Source organism: Berghia stephanieae, chromosome 6 (genome assembly GCF_034508935.2).
Source record: "Berghia stephanieae isolate SIO BIC M18660-M18661 chromosome 6, UCSD_Bste_1.3, whole genome shotgun sequence".
NCBI lineage: Eukaryota > Metazoa > Mollusca > Gastropoda > Nudibranchia > Aeolidiidae > Berghia > Berghia stephanieae.
In genome coordinates this window covers 40217127-40236082 of record NC_088365.1, presented here as the reverse complement: position 1 = coordinate 40236082, position 18956 = coordinate 40217127, and positions in this window count along the sequence as shown.

Sequence of the window (18956 nt, the reverse complement as noted above, 5' to 3'; positions counted from 1 at the left end):
TGCGGAAGGCTGCTATATTTTTCTACTATCACAAACGATATGAACACGGGACTGGGACAGTCCTGTCCCGTTGATTTTGTAGCATTTCACAACGGCTTGGGACACAACGGGACTGTTTTGTCCCGTCCCAATAGGTGCGGTAGGTTTCTCTAAATTCTATATGTTACAGATTTGGGACAGGACTGTCCCAGGACAGTCCTGTCCTAGTGCGGAAGGGGTGTAACAGGACTTTTGCTCTGGTCCCACCATCCCTGTTATTTAGGTTTCCACTGTATCTTTTTTTCTCGTTCTCGTCGATCGGTGCCTCGATCGTAACGATTTCGTTAAGATTCCCAGTCTCCGAACTCATTTGTTGCGTACAAGGAATGCACAAGGCAATACATTTTGACTCAATATCTTACTAAATGGATTACTTTCAATAACTATCATAACGAAGTACTAAATTATTTATTTTTTTAAAGTAAAGAAGATTTCTCATCTTTAAATTATGTCAGATTGAATTTGAACAATTTCACCAAATATAAAGTCATCATTGCCCCAACAAACCTCGCCTGAACCTGACATTTATAAGTAAGAGAAACACACTAGTCAGCTTAAAATTCATGTTTATTTACCCTAATTACAGGCGAATGATTAAATTACATGTCTTTTTCAGGAAAGAGTCTCGTATCCAAAGTCTTCACTGTGTCCTAAATTAAAGCAAACTTGAAAGTGAGTAAAATTAAATAATTAAAAAATGTTAAAAGTTTAAATTCGATCCATAGAATTAAACGAATGAGAATACGTACGAAGCCTAAAAAGTGTCCACCAATGAAAGCATTCAGCGCCATTCAAGGAGGGCTTTAGAAAGGAGGCTCGCCTTGGATTTTCAGCCCCCGCTAGTGGGGGCCATTGGTTGGATAACGATTTCAAGCAAAACTACCGCTTTTCTGCCTTGGTACAATTGCCTTGAATGCGCAATAATTGATTCTGTTCTTATAATTTCGGTACTTTATAATAAATTGGTTAATTGGCGACCATAAGTTTTAAATAATATTATTTCTTTTGTCTTGAATGATATGAAAATATACAAAAAGTAGTGAACTATCAAAAATTTCACAGGAAAGTATGAACTATTTTTCTATGACGCCCTCTTACAAACTGAGTGATTGGGTTTGTTATCTTTTTTGAAATCGAAAGTACGAATCTGATTTCAATACCTTTTAATAATTATGGCTAATTTATCGAACCAGAATCTTTGAAAAGTGGTAAGTACCAATAATAATTGCGTAATAATTATTTAAGACATGTTTAGAATTATCAACTGTAGTTCCTGCAGACGATAGTTGGGCCCATTGTCGTGTTGTTCTGTCGAGTCTCACAGATATTCAGAATCAGACTCCGCCTGATTCGGAATCCGAATCGGATTAAATTACTGTTCCTTATTTTATTATGAATTATGGCATGCGGCTTTATATTTATATATTTTTTTTCTATATGGTTAACTGACAAATATTGACTTTATTGTTTTTGTCTAGTGTATAAGTCTAGAGGGCCCCTTTGCTCGTCACGTCACTTCACAGCTTTATCTTGAACAGTCCTTTCTATTTCTACTCTATTAGAAGTTGCTAGTTAGTGGGTCTGATATTACCATATCATATTCATATATGATGGAACTTGGACTCTGACTCTGAATATATAGTTATGCCCATTACATGGATCTGTGTTGCTGATATGACTGTCAATCGTATGGGACTAGTAACTAAGACTCTTAATATATAGTTTTGCCTCATTGACCTGAGATGTTAACGTTGTTACAGTTACACTCACTCACTCTATTACTATTATCTCTGTGACAATGGAAAGGAATTATGGATCTGATCTACTCCATTGACTGAAAGGAATGAACTAGTAGTCTGAATATATAGTTTTGTCTCATTGATCTAAGATGAGACTCTATTAAACAACTCTATGACTATGGAAGGGAACTATGGATCTGATTCTGATGCTACTCATTGACTGTACTCTAAGGAATGAACTATAGTAGTCAGATGTTTTATGAACGGCGCATGTTTTTCTTGTTTTTCTAAGATGTCCCTCTATCAAAAGCTGCAAAACTTTGTGTCAACCTCCAAATCAATTTCTCTTAACTGAATAAAGATTTTGGCCCATATTGAATTGTGATGCCATATCACAAAAAAAGATTTCTTCTTCACAACCTATAAAAAGCCACTTTAAAACCGCTGTCATACAATTAGAGATTTTACACTGCTAAATATTTAAACAGTTTCGCACCACAAAGTAAGAGATGACTTCATCGTTTTTCAAAAAAATCTTGTGACACAGTAGTTCCGGCTAGTGGTTATGAGTTCACATCATACTATTACAAAAATTACTATTTTCCGAATAAAAGCAAAACACATTAACATAAAGTAACAACTTATGTAGTTTGCATCCAATTTTGACTTTATAATTTATCGCTTTTTATTTACATCACGTCGCAATTACCGAAGACTGATATGAATCTCTAGTTTTAACTTATTTGAACTAGTGATTAAATACTCAAAATTGTCAAATTAACATTGAATGTTTATATTTAACTTTGAAAAATTGTATCTATGCATGACCGATTCACACAGCATTTAAAGTTTTCTTTTAAATCTATATAAGCTCTTAAACAATACGATATGATACGGAATCTCTATCGGTTCCTTTCTCGTAAAGCTGCGAAAAGAAGTCTACTTGTATCTATCGATAAGCCATTAAAGAGGACATAATAATAATAATAATAATAATAATAATAATAATAATAATAGATCTTTATTGTCCATAAATATGGCAATTTGTCATTTAGTTACACTTGTTATAATGTTAAACGATAACTAAGATTGAACAGATATTTCACTCCTACTTATTTCTCTCCCCTCTCTCTCTCTCTCTCTCTCTCTCTCTCTCTCTCTCTCTCTCTCTCTCTCTCTCTCTCTCTCTCTCTCTCTTCTTTCTTTCTTTCACACGTGCGATATACACAACATAAACATATTCATTTCGTTTTCAATTTGTTACGATTGTGGCAATTCGACACCAAAAATTATCATCATTATCAATTGGTCAGTTAATCTTACATTAAATAAATTAATCAGTTAATCAGTCAACGAATCAATCCTTGGTTTTTCTGTACCATATGAAATATTCAAAATTTTTATTGCTGATGGAACGAACGTTGATTTATACTTGTTAGTTCTACATTTAATCTGACAAACCTTCTCCCAGATGGTAAAAGACTAAATTCATGGTATAAAATATGTTTTTTATTGTTGGTAATTGAGAATGCTTTCCTTTCTATTGCTTTTCCATGAATTCTTTCTACTCCATCAAGAGGATGGTTTATTATTTTTGATGCCTCTTTGATAGATTTTGAAATTTTTGATTTATCTTTAAGTCGGCATCCTCCAAACCATATGGTGCAGCCAAACGCAATTACACTTTTAATCAATGAGTCATAAATTCTTAACATAGTTTTCTTCCTTACTTGAAATGTTCTCAATTTCCTTAGGATGTATAATCTTTGGGCAACTTTCTTAGATATTATATTAATATGTTGAGAGAAATTGAGGGAACTATCAATGGTTATTCCTAAATATTTAAAATAGTCAACTATCTCAACATCATCTTTACCGATCGCCACACACTTTAAGTCGTTTTTATTTTTTACACCAAACACCTGTTCTTTCGTTTTTTCAACATTTAATTCAAGCTGATTTTGTTTACACCAATCGGTGAATATATTTATTTGTTTGAAATAATTCTTTTCGGTAACTTTATCTTTTAATAAGCCAAGAATAGCAGTATCGTCTGCATATTTCACTATAAAACAATTTTCAAAGGATGGTCTGCAGTCGTTGGTGTATAAGATGTACAGGATTGGGGAACTCACACAGCCTTGGGGACATCCGTTCGACAACGTTCTTTTGTTGGAGATATGTTCACCCAATTTTACACATTGCGGTCTATGGGTCAGAAACTCTTTATACCATTTAATAAGGTAGTTTGGAATATCCATGCTGCACAACTTTTGAAGCAAAATATCTGTGTTCATGGCATTAAAAGCTGACGAAAAGTCGACAAACAGGATTCTGGCGTAATTCGAGGGCGTTTGGTCAAGGTGTTTCGAGATGAAATTTGTGGCGGTTAATAGTGCGTCTTCAACACTGAGATGTTGCTGGTATGCAAATTGGTACGGATCTAGCAATTTCAGGTCATAACATTTTTGTAGGAGCTCAGATTTTAAAATTTTTTCTAAACATTTCATTACAAGCGATGTAAGCGCCACTGGACGGAAGTCATTCAATACGGTCGGACAACGCTTTTTTGGAACTGGAACGACAATCGATGTTTTCCAAAGTACTGGCACTGATTGTTCATCGATTGACCTTTGAAAAAGTTTTGTATAAGGTATAGCCAGTTGTTGGTGACAGTTTTTCAAAATAGTTCCGGTAATGTTGTCTGGTCCTGGTGCTTTATGTTCTTTACATCTCCGGAAGAGGGAGCTTACGGTTTCTTCTTCAATATCTGGAGGTGGCTCATTGTCATTTGACAAACCGTTGTGAACAGGTGGGAGCCTGTCAAAACGACAGTAAAAATCATTTAATTTGTTGACATCAGTTTTCGTTTTTCCTTGTGGGAATGTTCGTTTCTTTTGGTCTACTCCTCCCATTTGTTTTATCATCTCCCATGCTTTCCTTGCGCAGCCCGATCTCAGTTGTCGCTCCATTTTATTTTTGTATTCAACCTTCTCTTCTTTTATTGTATTTCTGATCTCCTTTCCCTTTTCAAATTCTAGTTTAATGTCACCACTCATATAGGCAATTTTCTTTTCATTGAGTAAATATTTAAGTCGCTTTGTAACCCATGGCTTATTGTTAGGAAATATCTTAATTTCTTTTTTTTCCACGCATAAATCCACACAAAATGTAATATAACATGTCAAAGTTTCGGTCCATTCATCAATACTGTCACCTTCTACCATTAATGTCTCCCACTGAGTACAGTCAAAACAGCCGTTCAGTCGTTGGATTGCCTCTTGAGTCCAGATATGGCGATATACTACAGTTGGTTTCTCACTCTTTAATTTAGAGATGTACGTCGGTACTAGGTGAATGGTATTATGATCAGATGTGGCTATCGGTTGTTTTTGTAGCGCTTTGTAGGCGTTCTTTATATTGCTATAGCACAGATCAAGCGTGTTGTTTCCTCGTGTTTTGCAGGTGACGAACTGTTCTAGTCCAGCTATGGGCAGCTGACAATGATTAAAATCACCAACAATAATAAGTGGACTGTCCGGGTGACGTAGTAGTAATGACGATACATGCTCATTTATTAATTGGTATGCTTTCTCAATTTTTGCGCTAGGTGGAATATAAATATTAACAATGGTGACAACACGAAACTCTCGAGGCAAGAAGTGTGGACGTAGAGACAAGAAAGTAGTTCAATATCAGGCGTGTCAATTTGATCTTTTATATTTACAATTTTACACCATCTATCATTCACGTATATGCATAGACCTCCCCCTTTGTTTTTCCCTAATGACGTGTCTCTATCCTTTCTGTACAAAGTAAAATTTGCCAAATCAATACTACTATCGGTGTCCATAGACGAAAGCCATGTTTCCGTAAGACAAATAATGCATGCATTTTTATAATCATAATCAAATTTGGGGAGAGAGCAGTGAGGGTGTCTATCTTATTACGAAGAGATCTAACATTGGAAAGTATTATTGAAGGGAGTGGTGGTTTAGATCCTCGTCTATGAAGTCGGTTTTTCACGCCTCCTCTTTTGCCCCTTTTCCTTTTCCCATTCATTTTCTATGGAATTGGAATTTCACAATCAACTCTGAGTTTTGCATGTTATTGTTGTCACGTTGTTGTTGAACACAAGCACATTTTGTGGAAACACTGTATCATAAATTGATGAATTTCTACTTTTGACTGGTCTACATTAAATTTATGTAATCCTCTTTGGCATAAATACCAAGCTATTCCTCAAAACTTTGAACTCAAAATAATGTTGGAAGTGCGTAATGTTCACTTTTATTTGTATTCATCAAACACGTATATTGATTGTTATAAAATGTAAACTTGTCTGTCGTTCCTTCATATTCAGATTCTGTACGAACATCATATAAGTTTCAATTAACTGAACATTCCATTTTAACAAATTCTTTCAAAATGGATAAGCAGAAAATCATAATTTTGACACTATAAATCATTTTTGAGTTCAGATCCTCACCCGTTATCGATTTTAATATAGCTGTAATAAGCGAAATACTTTCCTATTGTTTTTTTAAAAGTCGTGATCAAACATTTTTATTAAGACAAAATGATCCAGAGTTTCATACAAATTTTTGCAGCTGTACATCGTGAACAGCTAGCTGAGAAAAAGAAGAAAAAGACGCGCCCCTTATTAAAAATCCGACTATTGTACTCTGAATATATATTGATCTGATATGTTACTTTATTAATTAACTCTATGAATATGGAATGGAATGGAACTATGAATTTGATGCTACTCCATTGACTATATTGAATGAACCAGTACTCTGAATGTTTTTCCTCACATGAACTTTTGCCTCTTGTGGGTCTGATGTTCATGGACGTGATTTGTTAGCAAATTCAAGATGGGGAAAATTGTGGTGTTGCGAATTACAATGGTAACTACAATAAAGCCAACAAATGTTGTGTGTTCAGATTGCCTATAAAGAGGAACCAGACCGGTAAACATGGTTAAACAAATCCCTCCTCGTGATGATATTGAGCACATCCGACAAAATTTGTTATTTGTGAAAGACATTGGTCTGCAGGTGTTCCAATGAAAATTCTACCTGGCAGACCGATCATCCCTTATAGGGATGAAATAGCGTTCAAAAAATTAATAAATTCGAGAGATCCTAATTACAACTACTATGTAGTGCATCCCTTAGAAGATATTTCGGTATTCATATTTTTCTTGGGATCATCCTCCGCAGATTAGCTCCCTTTGTTGATATTGTACATCTCCTTTCCCCTTCATCTAATTGTTCATCCTCTTCCTCATAATCACATTACATGTTCATTCATTAATCAAGCTTCTAAAGAAATCATCCTGAATCAATCACTATAACTATAAGGTCAGTTTTTAGAATATCTAACTACTCATCCTTTCCGTTTCTTGGCTACTCCTATTCACTGCTGATAATAATAATCATTAAATATTTTTTTGGACCCAGAATTCACAATCACTCTCTAAAAAGGTAGATCTTGCCATATTATAATGCCCCTGCTGTTATTTTGGTGTAAATTTTCTATATTTTTTTGTTGGCCCCCACTAGCGTTGCCTGAAGATTCCAGATGATTGTCCTTTCAGTATAGTTGTCCTTGGCGCCATTATATCTTGGGCTGGGAATGTCAGCATTACCATTCATTCGGTCTCTATGTCAACATAACGACACAAGAAAAACAACAAACAATATCAAAATCCACAATAAAATGGTTCAGAACTGTTGCGTATATTTATGGCACAATGAAGCTGTCAAAAAATGAAGTTAGAGAATGTGTGTAATCGTGTATTATAATAACCTATAATGTGTTTTCCAACCACCACATCATCACTGTCACTACTACTACAACCATCATTACCACTTCATCACTACCACAATTACAACAACCACCACCACTGCATCATTATCACTACCACTACAACACCACCACATCATCATCACCACTACGACCACCACCACTCCATCATCAACACTACCACTACTACTTCACTATCACTACCACCACTATTACAACCACCCACCACATCATCATCACGACCACTACAACTGCAACAACCACCGCCACATCATCATCACTACCTCTACTACTACAACCACCACCACAATATCATCACTACCACTACTACTACAACCACCACCACAATATCATCACTACCACTACTACTACACCACCACCAGCACATCATCATCACTACCACTACTACTACAATCACCACAACCACATCGTCATCACTACCACTACTACTGCAACCATCACCACCATATCATCATCATTACCACTACTACCACAACCACCAACACCACTACTACTACAACCACCACCACATCATCATCACTACCTCAACTACTACAAGCACCACCACAATAGCATCACTACCACTACTACCACAACCACCAGCACCACATCAATATCACTACCACTACTGCACCACCACCAGCATCATCATCACTACCACTACTACTACAACCACCACAACCACATCGTCATCACGACCACTACTACTACAACCACCACCATATCATTACCATTACCACTACTACTACAACCACCACTACCACCATATCATTACCATTACCACTACTACTACAACCACATCGTCATCACTACCACTACAACCACCACTACCACCATATCATCACCATTACAACTACTACTACAACCACCACAACCACATCATCATCACTACCACTACTACTACAACCACCACCACATCATCATCACTATCACTACTACTACAACTACAACCACCACCACATTATCATCACTACCACTACTACTACTGCAACCACCACCACCATATCATCATCATTGAAATATATATTTTTTTAAATTGAGCTTTATATAGTGCAATATCTACTAAATGTGCTCAAAGCGCTTTACAAGGGGTCCCTGGTCAACATTTAACATGTAGGACGGGACATGACGCCTGTTAGGCGATATTACAATTTTTCGGACAAAGACAACTCTGTTAACGGCCAGGGACTCATTTTACACCTGAGTACGGTGAGAGAATGTGAGTAAAGAGCCTTTTCCAAGGACCCAACAATGCGCCGAGCGCGAGGCTCGAACCCAGGACCTTCCGATCCGAAAGCGAGTGTCATACTACTAGACCACATAGCCGCATCATTACCACTACTACTACAAACACCACCACCACATCATCATCACGACCACTACTACTACAACCACCACCACTACCATATCATTACCATTACCACTACTACTACAACTACAACCACCACAACATCATCATCACTACCACTACTACTACAACTACAATCATCACCACCACCACATCATCATCACTATTACTACTACAACTACAACCACCACCAACACCACATCACCTCACTAACACCAGTACTACAATCACTACCATTAGGTTTTGGAGCTTTACTTCATTTGAAATAAGGAAACTTCGGAATTGTATTTGGCATTGTGTTTATATATCATAATATAATTCTAATCAGTTATCTATTTAGAACTAGATACTATACAATATGTATGCCAAATACCACCCCAATTCCCCTTTCTTGTGTGCGGGAATTCCTCTTTCGGCATTGAAATTGAGTGTGAGAGAGTCATCATTACACACATAAAAAACAGAAACAATTTAAAAACATGACTATGACACGCAACCACTATACTATTTATCCCTTTCTCTATATAGAACAGGACAAGACAAACAATAGCTTGACACTTCGCATTGATGTTTGTCTTCTCACGAGTTCAACTCTCGGTCGACCTGTCAATATTCCTTTTTGCCTCGGACGTAATCATTAATAGAATGTTGTGTGGTTTTGACCGTGAAGAAAACCTTAAGAAGTCACATTTATATCATTTTAGAGACATCGTTTTGAATAATTTTGAGTTAAACGAGCGATCAGGAAGTTATTTTCTTAGATTTCATGAACGGCCGATCAGCGCTTGTTTTTTACTATAGTAACGCGATTCCCAGCCAATGTCTCAATGGCGGATATTTTTCTCATCGAGGCCGCTGGTTGGTTAGCCAATAAAATAAGAGCACCGTACGGTTTCCATTGGGTAAATTCCTTGATTCGATCAAACTTCTTGAGTCACCATATTATACCTAGAAAGGAACCCCTACCTCACCCCAACCCGGTTACAGTTACACTGTGCTAAAACTAAAACAGCCGGCCACCTCGTTCTCCTTGCTCTCGGTCAAACAGTTTAGCCCTTATAATCTCTTCCGGTGTACTGAATAGGATGGAAAACACAGTTCCCTTTTTAAATCAGAAAAGTCTTGGAAAATCGCGGACGCGCCAAAATTTGATTCCCGGGTAACGACTGGAAAAATGCCGATGCTAGTTTAAGGACATGAATTAATGACAGGAAAAAAAAATTTTCTTCAACTTTAAGAGAATTTCAGTTAAACAGTTTCAACGCTTGATTTAAAGCGCGTGAAATTGTGCATTACGTACTCATAAAGGACAACTTACTTCTAGAACATGTACAAAAATCACAGACCATGAAATAGTGAAATATACTGAGCTCCAATAGTTCTGTCCACTTACTTACACTTTGATGTCGTATAACGTTTTCACATCTTTTATCGAATCAATTGAAATGTTCCACACTTGTTATTTAACATGTTGGGCATGACATGACGAAATCATTTAGCAAACACATGAAAACTTTTTAAAGGTGATAACTTTTAATACACTTACTTTGAAAAAAAAAATCAGTGTTCGGTTCGAGTTTATCTAGTGCTATGTGTGTCGTCCTCTAGCCTGGCATGTCCGTTAAAGAAAAAAAAATCCAAAATTTTGCAACAAATTTCAAAATGTTGCAAGCAAAAAAATACAAAAACAACAAAACCATCAAAATTTGAAACAAACAAAAAAATTGCGATTGATTAGTTTATGAAAGAGAAAAAGCGTTGTGGGCCTGAGTAATTGGTAGACAGAGATTAACTAAAAAATGATCGTTACAAAAAGCTAATAAGATTTTTTAAAAATCATCCCCAACAAAGCTGTTGTCTTCCCTCAATCTCAAGTTTCAGAGACATTCTATGGATAAAACCCCACATTCCAGGAACAATACCGCTGGTGTCTATATCACATCGTCCCACGTTAAATTCCCACTGGTGTTCACCTCCCATAATCCCAGGTTCATAAACCACTAGTGTCCACCTCCCACAGTTCACTCCTCACTGGAGTCCATATCCCAAAGTTATAAGTTTACTCTTCTCAGGTGTCCATACCTCAAGTCCTGGCTTTACTCTCCGCTGGTTCAACATCCAGTCCCAGGTTTACTCCTCACTTGTGTATCTATTCCATACTCCTTACTAATGTCCACCTTACATAACAAAGTTAGGGTTCACTCCCTGCTGCAATCCACCTCACATTGTTCTGGGTGTCTTTCTCAAAAAGTGGGTACATTTCTCTCTTGTCCACTCCCCACTTGTTTCTACATCGCTTACAATCCCCAGTTCACACCTCACCAGCCCATAGTCCCAGGTTTACTCCCCAGATATTAACATACCAAGACCTGGGTTTACTTTACTCTCCACTGGTTTTTATATCCCATAGTCCAGGGTGCACCCAGGTTCACTTCCCACTTGTGTCTACATTCCGTCTTGTCCTCAAGTTCATTCCCGACTACTGTCTACAACCAAAGGTCACAAGGTTTTCTCCCCTCGAATATTGACCACCCATTATCCTGGGTTTTATCTCCACGGATCTCCATCTCAAATGGTCCTTGGTTCAATCCGTACAATTTGTTTTATTGAAATAACACGAGGGCCCCGCCTCTTTATCGACTGATCAGAAAATAAGCAATCCATTACAGACGTTAGAAACAGCTTGTGGTGATTAAGGAGCTCTTTTAGGTAATGATGTTACTCTGCAATTATTTCTCTTGTTACAGAGAAAAAAGCCCTTCCAAAAACAAATAAACAAGAGGAAACTGCACAGCTGGCGGAAGCTACTCCCACATGCTTATAAAATCTTAAAAATTTGAAAACAAAAAAGAAAAAAAATGGCAAAAAGTTGCCGATTTTGCGGCCGCAATGCAAATCCGGGATTTTTTTGCATTAAGGGAGCGTTCACATATTACGTCATCAGCTAGGGGGGGAGGGGGGGTCTACCAAATGTTGACATGTGTTGACATGGGGGGGGGGGGGGGGGGGGGTCAGACCCAAGATGATGTCATCAAAACATAGGCAAATTAAGCCTATTTCAAAGTTTGTTCCTTTCAAAACAGCTAAAGATAAATTGCTATGATGAGTATTGCCCATCTCTCAAGAAACAAAATGGGAAAGGGGTATCACTTCTCAAAAGGCGAACTTGCCCTAAATGTTCATTGTATCACTCCTCGATCACAGCAATGAAAGACCATTCACGAAAATGCGGCATACATGAAGAACAGCAAATGGGAGAAAATGATGACGATGAAGATGAAATTGATGATACTATTTATAGTACATTGCCAGAGGTCCAAGGCAGAAACATTTTTGAATCAATTAATTTTATGTTTGGAAATTGAAACAGAAATTCATTCCACTAAAAGACTAATATGCTATAAAATAATTTGCCTCCTATACTATTTTAAATGACACTTTCTGAATTTTTTTAAATAGCACCTGCACCAAGTAGCCTAATTTAAATAATGTTTGTTAGATTTTATCTTTGCAAATTTAAATTTTATGTCCCCATTGTATCGTAAAACATAAATTATCAACAGTTTCTGAAATTAATAAAATGTCTGAATGTGTTTTATCAAACGTTGATAATCAATGTTTATGGTTTGAAAAACGAATAATAAATATTGTGAAATTAAAGTTATCTTTTAGTTTTTATCAAATTAGATGACGTCATCATCTGTTGGGGGGGGGGGGGGGGGGGTCAGGTCAATGATGACAAGTGATGACTTGGGGGAGGGGGGGGGGGGGGTCTAAAAAGGGCAAATTTTTGATGACGTAATATGTGAACGCTCCCTAAGCCGTAAGCGATGCAAAAGACCGCCATGCCAGTCTAGCTTCCAATACAGCACAGCTTTCTCAACGTTCTCTGTGATGTTCCATGATATTCCTCCTGCAACTGCAATGCAATGCCATGATGAGCTGCCCTCTATTTTGTGATGGTTGTCTCCTCTTCCTTATCTTTCTATCTTTCAAGGTCATCCCAAAGATGTTCGATTGGAGATCTTGATGGCCAGTTCAAAACCTCAATATTGTGAATTGAAATTGAAAGAAATTCCTGTGAAATTCTCACCACGTGAGGCCTAGCATTGCCATGCTGAAATGCTACTCCATGCTCGAGGATGTATGGCAAAAACCTGGGGAACAAGAATTTCATAAAAAAGATTTCCTTGCAGTCAGTAGTCAGGTTGCCTTGAATTGGAAGTATAGCTGTTGGAGGAAACCATTACACTTCTGCCGCCAAAACGAGCAGCTGGCCTGATGATGTACTGCTGAGCATTATGTTGGCCTCTTCGGCGAAAGACACAGTCTCTTCCGTCAATGTGATTGATAAAATATCGTTTTGTTTGTATTTAATTTTAAGGGTTTTACGGCGCTTGGAACACATTAAGGTCATATCAGCGCCATTAAAAAGGGGAAAAAATGGAATAGTATAAAGTTCTAGAATTACAATTAAAGTACCCAAGTAAAAGGAAGACAGAGGGGGATTAGTTCAAAATAGGGAACATATTATGTAGATTCCAAGAGCGCACTGTCAGTGTACTTAGTTTGAGATTACCCAAAAGTCTCACCCAGACACCAGCACAAGATCCCACTAAGAGGAATATACTCAAATGTCTACAAATCAAATGTTAAATTAAAAAAAACTACATAACAGAGGATAATTTACAAGGAAAAAAAATCATCTCCCAAAAATATAACTATACATTCAAATGTTTTCCTCCCTGCCAAGGCCAGGATAAAACTAAGTAACCCCATTCCAAGACAAAAACAGAAAGCAACTGGAAAACAGACAGGGGGATAGAAGACACGGCAAGTACCTCCCTGCCCACTCAGGAACCCCAGCCAGTAAAATACCGTGACTCATCTGTGAAGAGTATTGTGTTCCAGTGTCCATCCAATATATTCACGAGCCCATTGAAGACGATTATGTTTGTGGGCAGCTGTTAAAACGTTGCCCCGTAATGGTCGATAGGCGTGAACACCTCGAGCTTAAAATCTTAAAATGACCAAAATACCCGGAAACAACATAAACTTCAATCCCAGAATTAATCATGCTGATTTATCCAACTTTACCATGATGAATAATACTCGACTTATACTAATACTTGTAGCCAATCGCCTCCTAATCTTCAGATTCAGACTGGTATACTTTGGCATTGTCTTGGTCCCCAAACACTCGTCAATCAGTTGTGGCTGATGCCATGCGTGTGAATAGGTTCGAGGAAATCCTCTCCATACTTTATACAAATGACAATGAATTAGAGAGAGCACGAGGTCAGCCTGGGCATGACCGATTGCATAAAGTTAGACCTTTGATTAATGCTGTTCTTGACAGATTTAAAAGAAATGCAGAGGTGGAAGTTCATGTTTCAGTGGATGACAGATAATTCCTTTCAAAGGAAGACATAGTCTTAAATCATATATGATGAAGAAACCTAAAAAATAGGGGTACAAAGTATGGGTTCAGGCCGGGCAATCTGGCTATGTACATAATTTTCAATTTGCTGGGGACAATCTAGCCCCTGTTGTAGATTCAATAGAGCATGTTGGAAAGTCAGTTTTGAACATGGTTGTTGACCAGCCAGATGGTTCTTATGTCTACTTTGACAACTATTTTGCATCTCCTGAGTTGCTGATTGAGCTAAGGTCAAAAAACATCAATGCAACATGTACCATGAGGTCTGCTCGATGCAGGAAATGCCCATTGAAGTGTTTGAAAGACATTAAAAAGTCTGGGCGGGGGGCATATGATTATAGGATGGAGAGAGATGAGAGTTTGATTATATGCGAGTGGTTTGACAACAAGGTTGTATTGATGGGTGCCAATATACATGGGGTTGAGCCAGCTCATACTGTGTGACGGTACGACCGTACGGCCAAGCGTTTTATTGAAGTAAAGTGCCCGGCCCTTATCAAACAATATAATGCCAACATGGGTGGGGTGGACAAGTGTGACATGCTCATTTCTCTGTACCGCAATGAGAGAAAGAGCAAAAAGTGGTACAGAAGGATCATTTTTCATATGACCGATCTCTGTCTTGTCAATTCATGGATCCTATATCGTGCTAACAAACCTGAAGCTTCAATCCCTCTTGCTAATTTCAAGTTGGTTGTGGCCACAGGGCTGATTCTTAGTAAAGAGAAAATTGAAAGAGGTATACCCAAGGAATTTACCCAATGGAAACCGTACGGTGCTCTTATTGGCTAACCAACCAGCGGCCTCGATGAGAAAAATATCCGTCATTTTGATGTTGGCTGGGAATCGCGTTACTATAGTAAACAAGCGCTGATCGGCCGTTCATGAAAACAAGTTGCTGCTCGCTCGTTTAACTCAAAATTATTCAAAACGATCTCTCTAAAATGATATAAATGTGACTTCTTAAGGTTTTTCTTCACGGTCAAAACCACACAACATTCTATTAATGATTACGTCCGAGGCAAAAAGGAATATTGACAGGTCGACCGAGAGTTGAACTCGTGAGACGACAAACATCAATGCGAAGTGTAGCGAGAGTCAAGCTATTGTTTGTCTTGTCCTATTCTATATAGAGAAAAGGATAAATAGTATAGCCTCGTGTGTGAGTGGTTGCGTGTCATAGTCTTGTTTTTAAATTGTTTCTGTTGTTTATGTGTGTAGTGATGACGCTCTCACACTCAATTTCAATGCCGAAAGAGGAATTCCCGCACACAAGAAAGGGGAATTGGGGTGGTATTTGGCATACATATTGTATAGTATCTAGTTCTAAATAGATAACTGATTAGAATTATATTATGATATATTAACACAATGCCAAATACAATTCCGAAGTTTCCTTATTTCAAATGAAGTAAAGCTCTAAAACCTAATGGTAGTGATTGTAGTACTGAGTGTTAGTGAGGTGATGTGGTGTTGGTGGTGGTTGTAGTTGTAGTAGTAATAGTGATGATGATGTGGTGGTGGTGATGATTGTAGTTGTAGTAGTAGTGGTAGTGATGATGATGTGGTGGTGGTTGTAGTAGTAGTGGTAATGGTAACAACAAGATATGAAGTGAGTAGAAAAGTGCCAGAAGACAATAGAGAATAAAAATTTTTTTCGCGGCGGTGGTGGGGTTTGAACCTGCGACCTTATTGGTACGACAACTCCGCCTGGCAGGTGAGAGCGTGGCTCTACCGTGTGAGCTATCCACGAACACAAAAAATATTCGTTTCAAACCCAAAGTCATTTCTAGATCCCTCTCTCACCCACTTCTTGAGATCGCCGATTCGTTCGCCACCATCGCGAAGTAATTTTGACCAGCAGTTAAGCTTAATAGCCAATATTCTCATCACAAACATATAACATAGAAACGATTGAGACATTGAGTATGCTCCGGTGTATGGGGTGAATTTTTAATTCAGAAAAGTGAGTGGAGCAGGCACTTATGTTGGTAACAACAAGATATGAAGTGAGTAGAAAAGTGCCAGAAGACAATAGAGAATAAAAATTTTTATTCTCTATTGTCTTCTGGCACTTTTCTACTCACTTCATATCTTGTTGTTACCAACATAAGTGCCTGCTCCACTCACTTTTCTGAATTAAAAATTCACCCCATACACCGGAGCATACTCAATGTCTCAATCGTTTCTATGTTATATGTTTGTGATGAGAATATTGGCTATTAAGCTTAACTGCTGGTCAAAATTACTTCGCGATGGTGGCGAACGAATCGGCGATCTCAAGAAGTGGGTGAGAGAGAGATCTAGAAATGACTTTGGGTTTGAAACGAATATTTTTTGTGTTCGTGGATAGCTCACACGGTAGAGCCACGCTCTCACCTGCCAGGCGGAGTTGTCGTACCAATAAGGTCGCAGGTTCAAACCCCATCACCGCCGCGAAAAAAATTTTTATTCTCTTATTGTCTTCTGGCACTTTTCTACTCACTTCATATCTTGTTGTTACCAACATAAGTGCCTGCTCCACTCACTTTTCTGAATTAAAAATTCACCCCATACACCGGAGCATACTCAATGTCTCAATCGTTTCTATGTTATATGTTTGTGATGAGAATATTGGCTATTAAGCTTAACTGCTGGTCAAAATTACTTCGCGATGGTGGCGAACGAATCGGCGATCTCAAGAAGTGGGTGAGAGAGGGATCTAGAAATGACTTTGGGTTTGAAACGAATATTTTTTGTGTTCGTGGATAGCTCACACGGTAGAGCCACGCTCTCACCTGCCAGGCGGAGTTGTCGTACCAATAAGGTCGCAGGTTCAAACCCCACCACCGCCGCGAAAAAAATTTTTATTCTCTATTGTCTTCTGGCACTTTTCTACTCACTTCATATCTTGTTGTTACCAACATAAGTGCCTGCTCCACTCACTTTTCTGAATTAAAAATTCACCCCATACACCGGAGCATACTCAATGTCTCAATCGTTTCTATGTTATATGTTTGTGATGAGAATATTGGCTATTAAGCTTAACTGCTGGTCAAAATTACTTCGCGATGGTGGCGAACGAATCGGCGATCTCAAGAAGTGGGTGAGAGAGGGATCTAGAAATGACTTTGGGTTTGAAACGAAATTTTTTGTGTTCGTGGATAGCTCACACGGTAGAGCCACGCTCTCACCTGCCAGGCGGAGTTGTCGTACCAATAAGGTCGCAGGTTCAAACCCCACCACCGCCGCGAAAAAAATTTTTATTCTCTATTGTCTTCTGGCACTTTTCTACTCACTTCATATCTTGTTGTTACCAACATAAGTGCCTGCTCCACTCACTTTTAGTGGTAATGGTAATGATATGGTGGTGGTGGTGGTTGTAGTCGTAGTGGTTGTGATGATGATGTGGTGGTTGTGTTTGTAGTGGTAGTGGTAATGATGCGGCTATGTGGTCTAGTAGTATGACACTCGCTTCCGGATCGGAAGGTCCTGGGTTCGAGCCTCGCGCTCGGCGCATAGTTGAGTCCTTGGAAAAGGCTCTTTACTCACATTCTCTCACCGTACTCAGGTGTAAAATGAGTACCTGGCCGTTAACAGAGTTGTCTTTGTCCGAAAAATTGTAATATCGCCTAACAGGCGTCATGTCCCGTCCTACATGTTAAATGTTGACCAGGGACCCTTGTAAAGCGCTTTGAGCACATTTAGTAGATATTGCACTATATAAAGCTCAATTAAAAAATATATATATTTCAATGATGATGATATGGTGGTGGTGGTTGCAGTAGTAGTAGTGGTAGTGATGATAATGTGGTGGTGATTGTAGTTGTAGTAGTAGTGATAGTGATGATGATGTGGTGGTGGTTGTAGTAGTAGTGGTAGTGATGATGATGTGGTTGTGGTGGTTGTAGTAGTAGTTGTAATGGTGATGATATGGTGGTAGTGGTGGTTGCAGTAGTAGTGGTAGTGATGACGATGTGGTTGTGGTGGTTGTAGTAGTAGTGGTAATGGTAATGATATGGTGGTAGTGGTGGTTGTAGTAGTAGTGGTAATGATATGGTGGTGGTTGTAGTAGTAGTGGTCGTGATGACGATGTGGTTGTGGTGGTTGTAGTAGTAGTGGTAGTGATGCTATTGTGGTGGTGGTTGTAGTAGTTGAGGTAGTGATGTGGTGGTGGTTGTAGTAGTAGTGGTGGTGGTGGTTGTGGTAGTAGTGGTAATGATGATGATATGGTGGTGGTGGTTGCAGTAGTAGTGGTAGTGATGACGATGTGGTTGTGGTGATTGTAGTAGTGGTAGTGATGATGATGTGCTGGTGGTGGTGTAGTAGTAGTGGTAGTGATAATGATGTGGGGCTGGTGGTTGTAGAGTAGTGTTAGTGATGATATTGTGGTGGTTGTTGTAGCAGTAGATGATGTGGTGGTTGGAAAACACATTACAGGTTATTATAATACATGATTACACACATTCTCTAACTTCATTTTTTGACAGCTTCGTTGTGCCATAAATATACGCAACAGTTCTGAAACATTTTATTGTGGATTTTGATATTGTTTGTTGTTTTTCTTGTGTCGTTATGTTGACATAGATACCGAATGAAT